The 13,801-nt window shown below is 40.4% G+C and overlaps 1 non-coding gene across 1 annotated transcript; it reads right to left on the reverse strand.

Moving 5' to 3' along the window:
• Positions 1 to 2,427: 2,427 nt before the first annotated feature.
• On the reverse strand, positions 2,428 to 2,499 carry Trnas-aga (transfer RNA serine (anticodon AGA)). Its single transcript has one exon. It is a non-coding gene; the product is annotated as a tRNA-Ser (tRNA).
• Positions 2,500 to 13,801: the final 11,302 nt, after the last annotated feature.

Consider the following 13,801-nt stretch of genomic DNA (forward strand, 5'->3'; position numbering starts at 1 on the left):
GTGAAGTTTCGGAAACAAGTTGCTGTTTGTTTCATGAGTCCCTGGTCACTGATCATCTCTAGGTGCAAACTGTTTACAAATGTCTTTACAGAGTCAAAAGTAATTTGAGGAAAAACGAGACAGAGGGGCTGACCAGTACTTACCTCAGCTCAGTACAGCCAATAGATGCACAAAACAGAACAGAAAATTTATGTATCTTAGCTTTCGGAACTTTGTTCCTTTGTCAGGGAGGAGAGAGGGGAAAAAAGGGGAAGAAGGGAAAGTGGATTCAGTTACTCACAATCCAGGTTATGAAGCAACAGGGGAAAGGTAAACAGGGAAGGTAGCAAAGATGGAGGCATGGGTGTCCTCCCTCCCATTTACTCTTCAGTCTTCTCCTCTTTCCCTTTCCTCTTTAGCCATTCACACATCTTTTCATCCTACATAGTTGTGTTTATCTTTATACTATATACCTCTTTACTTCTGTATGCATCCTCTTTGGTTTGAAGCTGGCACAGTACTTACAGTAGAATATCTTTGGCTTCCCTCTGACACCCATGCCTCCATGCCTCCATCTTTGCTACCCTCCCTGTTTACCTTTCCCCTGTTGCTTCATAACCTGGGTTGTGAGTAACTGAATCCACTTTCCCTTCTTCCCCTTTTTTCCCCTCTCTCCTCCCTGATGAAGGAACAAAGTTCCGAAAGTTAGGATACGTAAATTTTCTGTTCTGTTTTGTGTATCTATTGGCTGTACTGAGCTGAGGTAAGCACTGGCCAGCCCCTCTATCTCTTTGCTAGTATTTGTTTCACATCTTTATATTAGATTTTCCATTAATCCTTTTGAAGAAAAAAGGTTATATATGAGGGGACTTCAAAAAGTAAGTTACACATAGTTATGGCTGGCCAAGTGACTTCTATTGAACACTGCATAACATTTCAAAATGACACAGATACATAACACTAGTTTTCATCATAGTCACCAAGTCTCTGTAAATAACAGAGACACTGAACTGACAATGGAAATCCATTTTTTGGTCAAGAAGCCATTTGAGAACTGCTGCGTGAATGTCCTCATCATTGGGAAATTTTTTTCCCTACAGATGTTCTGTCAGCTTTCTGAAAAGATGTAAATCAGATGGCGCAAGATCTTCCTTCCTTCCCAGTCAGTATCACCCAAGTATGTGCGACCTTTCTCTGATAGTTGGCACCATTTCATTATGGCTGGACACGACTCTGTATTTGGTCCATATACCACTAGAATGGTGAATCTGTATGCAATTAGACAATCTGCCCACAAGAATCATACTGTCTCCCTCATACTTCAGCTTTGAAGTTTCCAGTCACTAGGACATTTCACTTCCACACTGTGATGCACCTATTATCTGTCCTGCAGCAGAACTGTCCCTGCAGGCATGCAGATGCTCACTGACAGCCAAAATATAAGTATAAATAAACAGACCAGAGACTAATGGGAATCATTCTAGTGATGGTACAGGGAAAACCCACTGACATAAGCAACTTTGACACAGTACAGATTGTCATGGCCTGGCACCTGGGAATGCACATCTTAGAAATGATGCAACCGATCATCTGTTCACATGCTGCTGTAAGTATCTATGGAAAGGGGGTGAAGGACAGTAAAGGAAAAAGTATATGGCAAGGTGTCAAAAGCTCACGTCTCATTATACAATGAGGAGACTGGATAGGTGCCAAACTATGCCAGACCTGATGATAGATGCAATGCAGGTGCAGCCACAAGACTTAGTGCTCTGGAGCACACAGTGTAAGTGCACATTGTTGATCATGGGCCTCTGCAGCAGATTACTCATACTTCTTAGTTAAACCAGCAAAATCATCAGTTATGATTGCAGTGGTTACAGGAGCATCAAGATTGGACTGTGGGTCAAAGTGATCATGTTGTCTGCTCAGATGAATGAAGTGTCTTGTTTCACCATGTTGACAGTTGTGTTTGGGTACACTATCTTCCAAGTGAATGACTGCTCATAATGTGTGTTCCACCATGAATGCTGTCAAGTGGAGTTGTATCATACTATGGGGGACATTCACAAAGGAGGGAAAGGAAGAGTAGGGTTTAACATCCCATTGACATTGAGGGACATTCATCTGGGCTTCCCTGGGACCATTGGTAGTAATCAAATGCACCATAACAATTGGGGACTATGTGAACATTATTATGGACTACATGTATCCATTCACTCTTGATATTTCTCCCAGCAGTGGTGGCATCTTCTGGAAGGATAACTGCCTGTGTACAAGGCCATATAGTGTTGCTGTGGCTTTAGGAGCATTACAGTGAACTCACAACGATGTCTTGACCATCAAATTTTCCTGTTCTGAAGTCAATGGAATATGTCCAACCTTCAAGTTAATGACAGCTTCATATTTTATGATTTATATATTTCAACTGAAGCAATGAATGAAAATTTGTACCAAAGCTGGGATTTGAACCCAGGTCTCCTGCTCTCTAGGCAGATGTGCTAATCACTATGCCACCCTGGCACAGTGGCTTTTCATAAGTGCACAGACTGCCATAGCACACCTCCTTTCTCAATCCAAATTACCTTTCACGCCTCAGCCCACTTGATATTCACTAATTCAGTCTGCATATATACATTGTAGATGTTTGAGCCTTGCGAAGGTCCTGGAACCATACTGTTTTATTTCATCTTATATGTTTGTAATAAATCTAACACATGAATTTCCTGAGCTGTTTTTCTTCTGTAAAATACATGCCCTGACTGTGATTGTATTTGATTTTTTTCTTTTTTCCAGCCTTCTGATGACCCTACTACATCCCATTTTCTTCAATATAACTCCTCTTGCAGCTCCACAGACCTGTTTTTCGACTCTTAGCTTCTAGAATTTATTATTCCAAGCAGAAAATAAAAGAAGTTGGCTTTTTAATGTCCATGTTATTATCTACTATGCCAACTACTGTTTATTATCTCCTGTGCTCATTAGTACTAGTAAAGTGTTTAGATGCCTAGCATACGAAGAGAGATGCTTCACTGCACTCTTCAGCCTTAAGTTTTTCATATATATACATTTTAGTCCTGAAAATATTGTATATAAATGTAAATCAATGTACACATCATACGATAAATATATATATATATATATATATATATATATATATATATATATAATAGAGGGAAACATTCCACGTGGGGAAAATTATATTTAAAAAGAAAGATGATGAGACTTACCCAACAAAAGCGCTGGCAGGTCGATAGACACACAACTAAATGTCTGCTTGTGTCTGTGTATGTGTGGATGGATATGTGTGTGTGTGCGAGTGTAAACCTGTCCTTTTTTCCCCCTAAGGTAAGTCTTTCCGCTCCCGGGATTGGAATGACTCCTTACCCTCTCCCTTAAAACCCAATCCTTTTGTCTTTCCTTCTCCTTCCCTCTTTCCTGACGAGGCAACCGTTGGTTGCGAAAGCTAGAGTTTTGTGTGTATGTTTGTGTTTATTTGTGTGTCTATCGACCTGCCAGCGCTTTTGTTGGGTAAGTCTCATCATCTTTCTTTTTAAATATATATATATATATATATATATATATATATATATATATATATATATATATATATATATATATTTATCGTATGATGTGTACATTGATTTACATTTATATACAATATTTTCAGGACTAAAATGTACAATCACAAGTTCGTACAATTTTACAGCTCTATGTCTAGTTCTTCAATCCACTTGACTGCTTCATCCGATGTACGGTGAATGTCCATTAAAGTTCCTCTGAAAGTACGATGAGGGCAGTCAGCAACAATGTGATGAATCGTCTGTGAGGGGGCACCACAGTCACAATTTGCAGAGCCAACCCATCCCCATTTGTGCAGTAGATAGCCACATCTGCCTTGTCCAGTTCAAATGCGGTTAATGATCCTCCACTGACGCCTTGGAAGATCAAATCCTTGCGTCTGCTTGGAAGGGTCCTCGACTAGATGTTTATTGGCTACTGAAGACTGTTCCCACTGGAGTTTCCATGAACTGTTAATGTTGAAAGCAGATCCTTCAAGGTCGAGTGCTGTGCGCCATGGTGGTTTCCTCGATTTCAAGCGTTGGTGTGTTCCTTGTACAATATCTTGATGGATGGGGAGCTGGGGGTTCTGCTGAATGTTTTTCCACGTCTTTAGGAGAGCTTCTGATCTTCTTAGGGCTGGAGGTGGGATATTGCTTAGAACAGGCAGCCACAGCGTGTTTGTGCTCTGAATACATCCTGTGATTAATCGCATTGCCTGATTGAGTTGCACGTCTATCTTCTTAGTGTGAACACTGTTGATCCAGGTTGGGCAGCAATATTCAGCAACAGAATATGACAGAGCTAATGCTGTAGATCTCAGGACGTTAGTATTGGCTCCCCATGATGTACCAACAAGCTTCTGAAGAATATTATTTCTAGTTTTAACTTTAGCAGCCACATTTGATAAATGCTGCTTGAAAGACAGAGTTCTATCTAGTGTTAATCCCAGGTACTTTGGTGTACTACAGTATGGCAACACTTGGTCTCTGAATACAACTTCTGGTTTATATATATATGAAAAACTTAAGGCTGAAGAGTGCAGTGAAACATCTCTCTTCGTATGCTAGGCATCGAAACACTTTACTAGTACTAATGAGCACAGGAGATAATAAACAGTAGTTGGCATAGTAGATAATAACATGGACATTAGAAAGCCAACTTATATATATATATATATAAACGAACACAAACATACACACAAAATTCAAGCTTTCGCAACAAACTGTTGCCTCATCAGGAAAGAGGGAAGGAGAGGGAAAGACGAAAGGATGTGGGTTTTAAGGGAGAGGGTAAGGAGTCATTCCAGTCCCGGGAGCAGAAAGACTTACCTTAGGGGGAAAAAAAGATGGGTATACACTCGTGCACACACACACATATCCATCCACACATATACAGACACAAGCAGACATATTTAAAGACAAAGAGTTTGGGCAGAGATGTCAGTCGATGTCTGCGTGTGTCTGTATATGTGTGGATGGATATGTGTGTGTGTGTGCGCGAGTGTATACCCGTCCTTTTTTCCCCCTAAGGTAAGTCTTTCCGCTCCCGGGACTGGAATGACTCCTTACCCTCTCCCTTAAAACCCACATCCTTTCGTCTTTCCCTCTCCTTCTCTCTTTCCTGATGAGGCAACAGTTTGTTGTGAAAGCTTGAATTTTGTGTGTATGTTTGTGTTCGTTTGTGTGTCTGTCGACCTGCCAGCACTTTCATTTGGTAAGTCACATCATCTTTGTTTTTAGGTATATTTTTCCTTCGTGGAATGTGTCCTTCTATTATATATATATATAAAGGAGATTGCTTTACCACTATTGATATAACAGCTTCTTTTTGCTGGGGGTGTCTGTTTATCACAAACATCATAAACACTTATTATGCTATAGCATGAATGTAGAGAGGTGACAATCTGACTATAGTATGATACCGGTACTTCACTTTTTACATGTGATCCAGAGAGATCGCATGTATTGATTGATTGATTTTTATTTGGCCCCATTTGATTACATTTTGTACAAAATGTGTACTTGTAATATAGGACAAGTCAACTTAAACCTATTTTCTTGCCATATTTAACCTATTTATTACAATTTAATACATCAAAGAGGCAATACTTATAATAATGTTGCATACATTTTTCACCCATTTTTTAGGTCCTGAAAATTATTTACATACTACTTTATACTCATATTTACATTTTTCTCTCAGTATTCATGTTCTCAAGTTATTTACATACCATAATATGTTCAATTAGTTACAGTACATCTATAACAGTAATAGTAGCATTTTTCATTCATAGAAGCATATACTCTTCTACACTATAAAATTCCCTTTTCATTAAATAATCCTTTAAAGGTTTTTGGAATGTCTTTTTGCTCACATTGTCCTGCAAACTCTTCCAAAGGCGTTTTATGAGTTTGACACCCAAGTATCAAAGATCTTTTTTAGCAACTCTCAGTTGGCATTATATACATCTCAGCTGGCCTTTATTTCTTGTTTCATATGTATGAGTGTCTCCATTTCTTTCTATTACCTCATTTCCTTTTATTAATGATATTATTGTTTTGTAAATGTATAAAGATGGAAATGTCAGTATTTTTAGACTATGGAAAACAGTTCTGCATGAGTCTCTTTGTTTCTTGGTCAAGTCAATACACCTGTCAACTGGAAGAGTGGAACTCAAATTCCCATTTAGCAATCCTCATTTAAGTTTATTTGTGATGTTTGTAACTCAATTAAAGTGAAGGGTACAATGGTTCCTTCAAAATGGGTATTATGGATTCCCTTCATGCTCTTTGTGTAGTCTGAATTTGTTAGAACATCATATCTTAAACTTCTTCCCTTTCCTAGTGTATGCAGTCATATCATCATACTTACATACTATTCACAGTTCCTACTCATAAATTTTTGCTGACACATACCATATATAACTGTCTCAGGTTTCAACTGCTTGACTTTAGAACTCCCCCAAGGCAATGACTGTCTCAAGTGGAGACCTGAAATGAGATCATCTTTCCAAGATATCCTTCCCACTCCACCCATTGTTGCCTTCTGTTGCTCTCCTATCCTCAGTAACATTCTAGTCAACTCCTGTGACATTCCCTGCCCATTATTCCTGCCTCAAGGTTCCATCTCATGCAATTGTTCCTACTGTAAATCTTCCCAATGCACCCACAAAGTAGCATTTCCTTCAGACCTACCATTGGTAGATCTTATAACATCAGCAGAGCAACATGTTAAAACAAGAATGCTTTTTACCAGGTAACATGTGCTCCTTCCACAGCTTGTTATGTAGTAATGGCCACCACCTAACTGAACAAGCACATGAATGCACACAAGAGATCTATCTACCTTGGAGACACCCAGTACATAGTTGCGAAGCATAATCTTCAGCATGACTAAATATACATCAGTGGCTACTGCAATACAAAGGCCTCTTTATTGAGGCTTCACTATAGAAATCCATATAAAACTGCATTACATATGGAAGAGGCACAAAGCAAGTTATGGAAAGGCCACTTTAACTGTCATGGTGGAATGTGGTAGACCAGGAAACAATACTACAAAGTTACCAGTGCCAGGACTGATGATCATCCTGATACACTAGTTGCACATAGAACACATATGTTGTAAATAAGTGTTAACATGATTATTCTTGATTTCAATTGGACATGATTTTACAATTATCTTATGCTCAGATTGGCTTGTTTTTGGCTTTGAAATAACCAGATTTTACCTAAATCCACTTTTGTAGAAAATACTGGAAAAATTGGCTGATATAAGCCCCTGAAATTGGATTCCTAAATTGTTTGCCTTAGAAATGACAGATGAATATTTTTCACTAGTAAATCAAGATTCAATATAAAAGATTCAAAATCAACCTCATAACTAAAAATAACATTAATGTATTGTCAAACTAATTATTAACATTATGCAGTAAATGAAATTTTATACAGAAAAACATACTCAGCTACATTTCAAAATATGTAAAGAGAAACTCCACTTACAAGAGAACACTTTTCAGTGCTTGAACTTATGTAAAGGTATAATTTTTAATTGTAGTTCAGTCATGTTTAAGAACTAACACTGCATGAAAAACATGTCAACTATGTACGATATGAATACACTGGTGGCAGAGTCTGCCATGGCTCAGTCAGTTTTTTTAGTACGACTGTAAGTCATGTGAATCTATGTTAACCTGATTTTAGCACCAGTCTGTGTCAAGTCATAATCAAAGGGGAAACAAGTGTCATATGAGTTTTGCTTCAAACTATGTAAATATGCTACACTCATCTGGTCCTGTAAAATGGAAACAGTCAACAGAAGGACATGACTTCAAAAATTGGTCCTGTTATTAATTAATAAGCAATAACCCAGGCAAAAATTTGTCTTAAGAATAAAGGCACTGCGATATCGTACAGTGAACAAAAATCTGGAGTGAGAGTCTATTTGGCTCACAGGATTTAATGTAATATCTTTTAATTCAGAGACATTTGGCATGAACAACAGCACTCCTCTACAAAGCCTTCAATATTTTAATAACTTCTAAGCCAAAAACATGTCACTCAATTATTACTAATCTGGTAGTCGTAACTATCACAGTCCTGCTTCAGATGTGTTTTTTCAACAAGTTAAGAACAATTTGCTCTCTGTCCATTCTCAGTATGTCAGTTGAAACAGTAAACTGACTGATCTTCAACAATCCATCATTAGTATCTGCTGGAAATTCATTGTATGGAAAATGTCAAAAATTAAATCTTTTTTGAAACATTTCAAGCTCACAGTGCTCAAAATATTCTCTATTCTTAGTTCCATCCAGTTACTGGTGCAAGATGGCATGTTGGTAACAGGCAGGATACCACAGTTTTTTTTTAATCTGACCACTGTTTGTGCTCACAGATGATGTCTTCTGCTGCACTAAATATAGATTAGTTTCACTCACTACTGTCACTGTCAAAGACTTTCAGAAATACAGTGATGATGTGAAGCTATAATTATCACAGTCAAAAGGAACACCAGCTGACAAAATGGATTTCCTTTATCCACTTGAATATTGTGCCTAAATAACTTCCCTTTGTGTAGTATTTCTGCCCAATTTTCAACTGTGAAACATTTCCAGTAACAGATGTGGGCTCTGAACATAATTAATTGATTATGAACTGCAGAATCAAATTTAAGAAACTACAGAAAGGCAGGAAATTTAGGAGGTGGGACCTTGAAAGCACCAGAGCTCGCTCAGAGTTTCTAACGAGCATTTGGCAACTACTGGCTGAAACAAGAAAAACAAATACAATTGAAGAAAAAGGGGTAGCTTTGAGAGATGAAACAGTCAAGGCAACAAATGATCAAAAAATGACAACACTCGGTAGAAATCTTTTGATAGCAAACAAGATACAAATTGATAAAAGGAGAAAATGTAAAAATGAAACAGTCAGAAGGAAATACGGACATCTAACAATGAGAATGACAGTAAGTATAAAATGGCAAGGAAGGAACACATAGAGGAGAAATATGGAAGTGTGGAAGCATGGGAAAGGTAGATGCATCATATAGGAAAATTGAAAAAGTCTATGTAGAAAAGACAAGCGGTTGTATGACTATCGACAGCTGAGATGTAAGGCTAGTACAAACCAGAGAAGACAAGGCTGAAAGGTGGAAGAAATATATACAAAGGTTACCCAGAAGAAAAAAAACTTGAAGGTAATACTGTACCTTTTCTCTCTGATATCCCACTACAATACTCCGGGCCTATTCTGTGCTCTCTACAAATGGTTTTCATTTAAATTACTTTTCTTCCTGTTTGATGAAACCCCATTTATTCTGGAATGGCCACAGTTCACCATTTTGGCTAGTCTAAGCTTCTATCCCTTTCTTAGTGATTATTTTATTCTATATTACAGTTCCCTTCCTCATGCATATTATCTAATTGTTCTAGAACACCAGTAATTTTGGTCCTGTCTGGATAAACAGCCTCCTTACCTCCTGGATATTTCCAGTATTTTGCAGTAGTTTCTGTTTATGTAGTCAAATTCTCTTTGTATATTATTTACTCTCACTATTAGATCATTTACCCTCCCCTTTTATTTCTCTCTGGGTAGCATTATACTGCCACAATCTGATCCTTGACTTACGAAGTTAATATGTTTGCTGAGTTCTAATACAGTGAGAACAGATATGAAATATGATGCAGTTTCTTGAGACAGTGTTTTATTCAGAACCATCATGTATGTTCATATGTAGAACAATTCACAGAGAAGCTCTTGCATCACTAATCAACATACAAGCATGTACTATCAAGTCTATTCAGTAACCACATGAGGATTAAATCAAAGAAATTATTAGTCACAGAACTTCGCACTATGTCAAGGAGACACCAGTCAAACTGCTCCTCATGACTGGTGCATGAACCATGTTGACAGTTCATCGAGCAAATTGGTTGTCCACCCTATGTTGCTGTGGTCTGCTGCATGTTGCACCCTTGAGGAAAATGAAACATTGCTCTCAATTTGCGCTGCAAACGTTGTCCACGAATCACACCAGAAAGTGTACGTGCTGTCTGGAACACGTATGGTGCGGTGATTGAGCCAGCCGTGATTCTATTGGAGGTTGTTGAATTGGGTCACAACTGGTTGTGTTGAGCATTTGGTTGTGACACTTCTTGCAAAATGAGACACTATTAGATTTTCTTTTGTTGAGAATGTCTACTGTTGTTCCACTTCTCTAAGGATATGATGTGGACCAGTACATGGAGGCATGAATGCAGGTTTCACCCCATCTCTGAACAACATTACACATGTACAAGGTAGTAAGTCTTGATGGACAAAGGTTTGTGGAGTTCCATGACATGATGCCTGACATGGCCAGATTTGTGACGTTCATTCTCTTAAGTGAGTAATGAAATCTGATTCATTTGTGCTATCCATTGTGACTGCATGTGAGTTGATGAATTTGCCAAGTAGCTTTAGAGTCTAGGTCAGGCTTGCAAATATTATGTAGGCCGAGCAAGACTAATGGTAATACAGATGTCCAGTTTGACTGATGGTATATTATTCTGACTTTTAATGACCAACACCAGTGTTCAACCGCACCATTATTTTGCAGGATGGTAGCTTGTATTTTTTCTTTTTTTGTAGTGCACCACTCTGCAAAATTTGCTCAGCTGAGCAAATACACTCCTGGAAATTGAAATAAGAACACCGTGAATTCATTGTCCCAGGAAGGGGAAACTTTATTGACACATTCCTGGGGTCAGATACATCACATAATCACACTGACAGAACCACAGCCACATAGACACAGGCAACAGAGCATGCACAATGTCGGCACTAGTACAGTGTATATCCACCTTTCGCAGCAATGCAGGCTGCTATTCTCCCATGGAGACGATCGTAGAGATGCTGGATGTAGTCCTGTGGAACGGCTTGCCATGCCATTTCCACCTGGCACCTCAGTTGGACCAGCGTTTGTGCTGGACATGCAGACCGCGTGAGACGACGCTTCATCCAGTCCCAAACATGCTCAATGGGGGGCAGATCCGGAGATCCTGCTGGCCAGGGTAGTTGACTTACACCTTCTAGAGCGCGTTGGGTGGCACGGGATACATGCGGACGTGCATTGTCCTGTTGGAACAGCAAGTTCCCTTGCCGGTCTAGGAATGGTAGAACGATGGGTTCGATGACGGTTTGGATGTACCGTGCACTATTCAGTGTCCCCTCGACGATCACCAGTGGTCTACGGCCAGTGTAGGAGATCACTCCCCACACCATGATGCCGGGTGTTGGCCCTGTGTGCCTCGGTCGTATGCAGTCCTGATTGTGGCGCTCACCTGCATGGCGCCAAACACGCATACGACCATCATTGGCACCAAGGCAGAAGCGACTCTCATCGCTGAAGACGACACGTCTCCATTCGTCCCTCCATTCACGCCTGTCGCGACACCACTGGAGGCGGGCTGCACGATGTTGGGGCGTGAGCAGAAGACGGCCTAACGGTGTGCGGGACCGTAGCCCAGCTTCATGGAGACGGTTGCGAATGGTCCTCGCCGATACCCCAGGAGCAACAGTGTCCCTAATTTGCTGGGAAGTGGCGGTGCAGTCCCCTACGGCACTGCGTAGGATCCTACGGTCTTGGCGTGCATCCGTGCGTCGCTGCGGTCCGGTCCAAGGTCGACGGGCATGTGCACCTTCCGCCGACCACTGGCGACAACATCGATGTACTGTGGAGACCTCACGCCCCACGTGTTGAGCAATTCGGCGGTACGTCCACCCGGCCTCCCGCATGCCCACTATACGCCCTCGCTCAAAGTCCGTCAACTGCACATACGGTTCACGTCCACGCTGTCGTGGCATGCTACCAGTGTTAAAGACTGCGATGGAGCTCTGTATGCCACGGCAAACTGGCTGACACTGATGGCGGCGGTGCACAAATGCTGCGCAGCTAGCGCCATTCGACGGCCAACACCGCGGTTCCTGGTGTGTCCGCTGTGCCGTGCATGTGATCATTGCTTGTACAGCCCTCTCGCAGTGTCTGGAGCAAGTATGGTGGGTCTGACACACCGGTGTCAATGTGTTCTTTTTTCCATTGCCAGGAGTGTAGTTTGGGCTCGAACTGATATCCTCGATCTGTTGTTATGTGAAGCGGGCAACAAAAGAGGGATACCCAATGCAACAGAAAGGCAGTGGCAAGTGTTTCAGCTGAAATATTATCCACTAGGAGGCCTCTGGCCATTGAGTAAAATGATCAACCACTGTCAAAAGACAGTCTGTCTGTCTGTAGTGGTAATGGTCCTACAACATCAATGTGAACATGTGCAAATCATGCTGTTGAGTCTTGAAGATCTCCCACTGGGGAATGGATATGGTGAGAAATCTTGCTGCACTGGCATTGTGGGAATGCACGAGCCCAGGTTTGACAAGCTTATTGTATTCTGGCCACAGAGAACAGCTAGTTATTAACTTAATCATTGCCCTGATGCTCGGGTGACATAAGTTGTGTAAACTTTTGAAAGTACATTTACAAAATGCAGAAGGTATGAATGGATGAGTTCTACCATTTGAAACCTCACAATATAGTTTGGCATTCATGTCCTTGATGTTGGTAAGTCTCAGTTGAAGACTACCTCCATGGTACTGCTCACATAGCAAAGGCAGTCCATCATGATGTTATCAATTCCTGATATACGTTGTGCATCAGTGCTAAACTGTGTGATGGACTCCAATTGATTATATTGCCTTGGCAAGCACTTATAATTATTTTTCCGAAAGACATAGTCTGCATAAATTACAAATTCCCTTGCTTCCAACAGCATGCAAAAATTTTTTATGGACTCACGAACTGTGAGTGATTTGTGGTCGTACATGCTCCACTTTCATTTTGCTGGGCAGTATTTATGTGAGTACAATGCAAGGGGCTGCCAGGTATTGTCTATATATTGTTGTTACGCAGTGCCAATTGTGATTTGGCTGGCATCTATTACAAGTGCAAGAGTTACTTCTAATGCCAGATGTGCAATAAGTGCTGCATTTGCTATGCTTTATTTAGCTGATCTGAAAGCAGTGTTGATAGTGTTTTTCAACACTATTGGCATTCTTCCTTTAACTATAGGACTAGACAATACTGTGATAAGACACTCCTGAAGTTCTGCTGAATGAGGTAGATGGTGCTGATAGAAACTGAGAATTCCTAAGAATCTTGGATGGCTTCAAGATATGCAAAACAATATGGCAACCCAGTAGCACCAAATCTATGAATTTTCACTGTGTCTGGGCAGCATTTATTAATCCAAATATCACAAATTAGCTTTTGAAGAGGTCAAATGGTGTGATGATAGCTGTCTTCAATATGCCTTTCTCAGCTCCAGGAATTATGGTATAAGCTTTTGCATTGTCTTATCATGCCAAATACAGTTGCACCACGTAATGCACATGTTATAGTCACTCAGTAGTGCTACAGAGTAATAATATGTTATTGTCTGAGCATTAAGGGCATGATAATCCCTGCATGGGCACTATGCACCACCCTTCTTTGAGACCAAATATAGAGGCGATGACTGTGGGCTGTCAGATGGATGAATGATGCCTTATTTCAACACAGAATTAAACTCTGCCTTTGCAGTGGCATAATGGTCAGGAGCTAGGCATCTGGTTCTGCATGAAATTTGTAGACCTGAGGTAGTTTTAATACACTGTATGGTGCTATGATGTACCTCTTTTCAGGCACCTGGAGGACACGTAATACCTGAGAACTACCCCAGTAGCTCAGTGCATCT

This window comes from Schistocerca cancellata, chromosome 3, assembly GCF_023864275.1.
Source record: "Schistocerca cancellata isolate TAMUIC-IGC-003103 chromosome 3, iqSchCanc2.1, whole genome shotgun sequence".
NCBI lineage: Eukaryota > Metazoa > Arthropoda > Insecta > Orthoptera > Acrididae > Schistocerca > Schistocerca cancellata.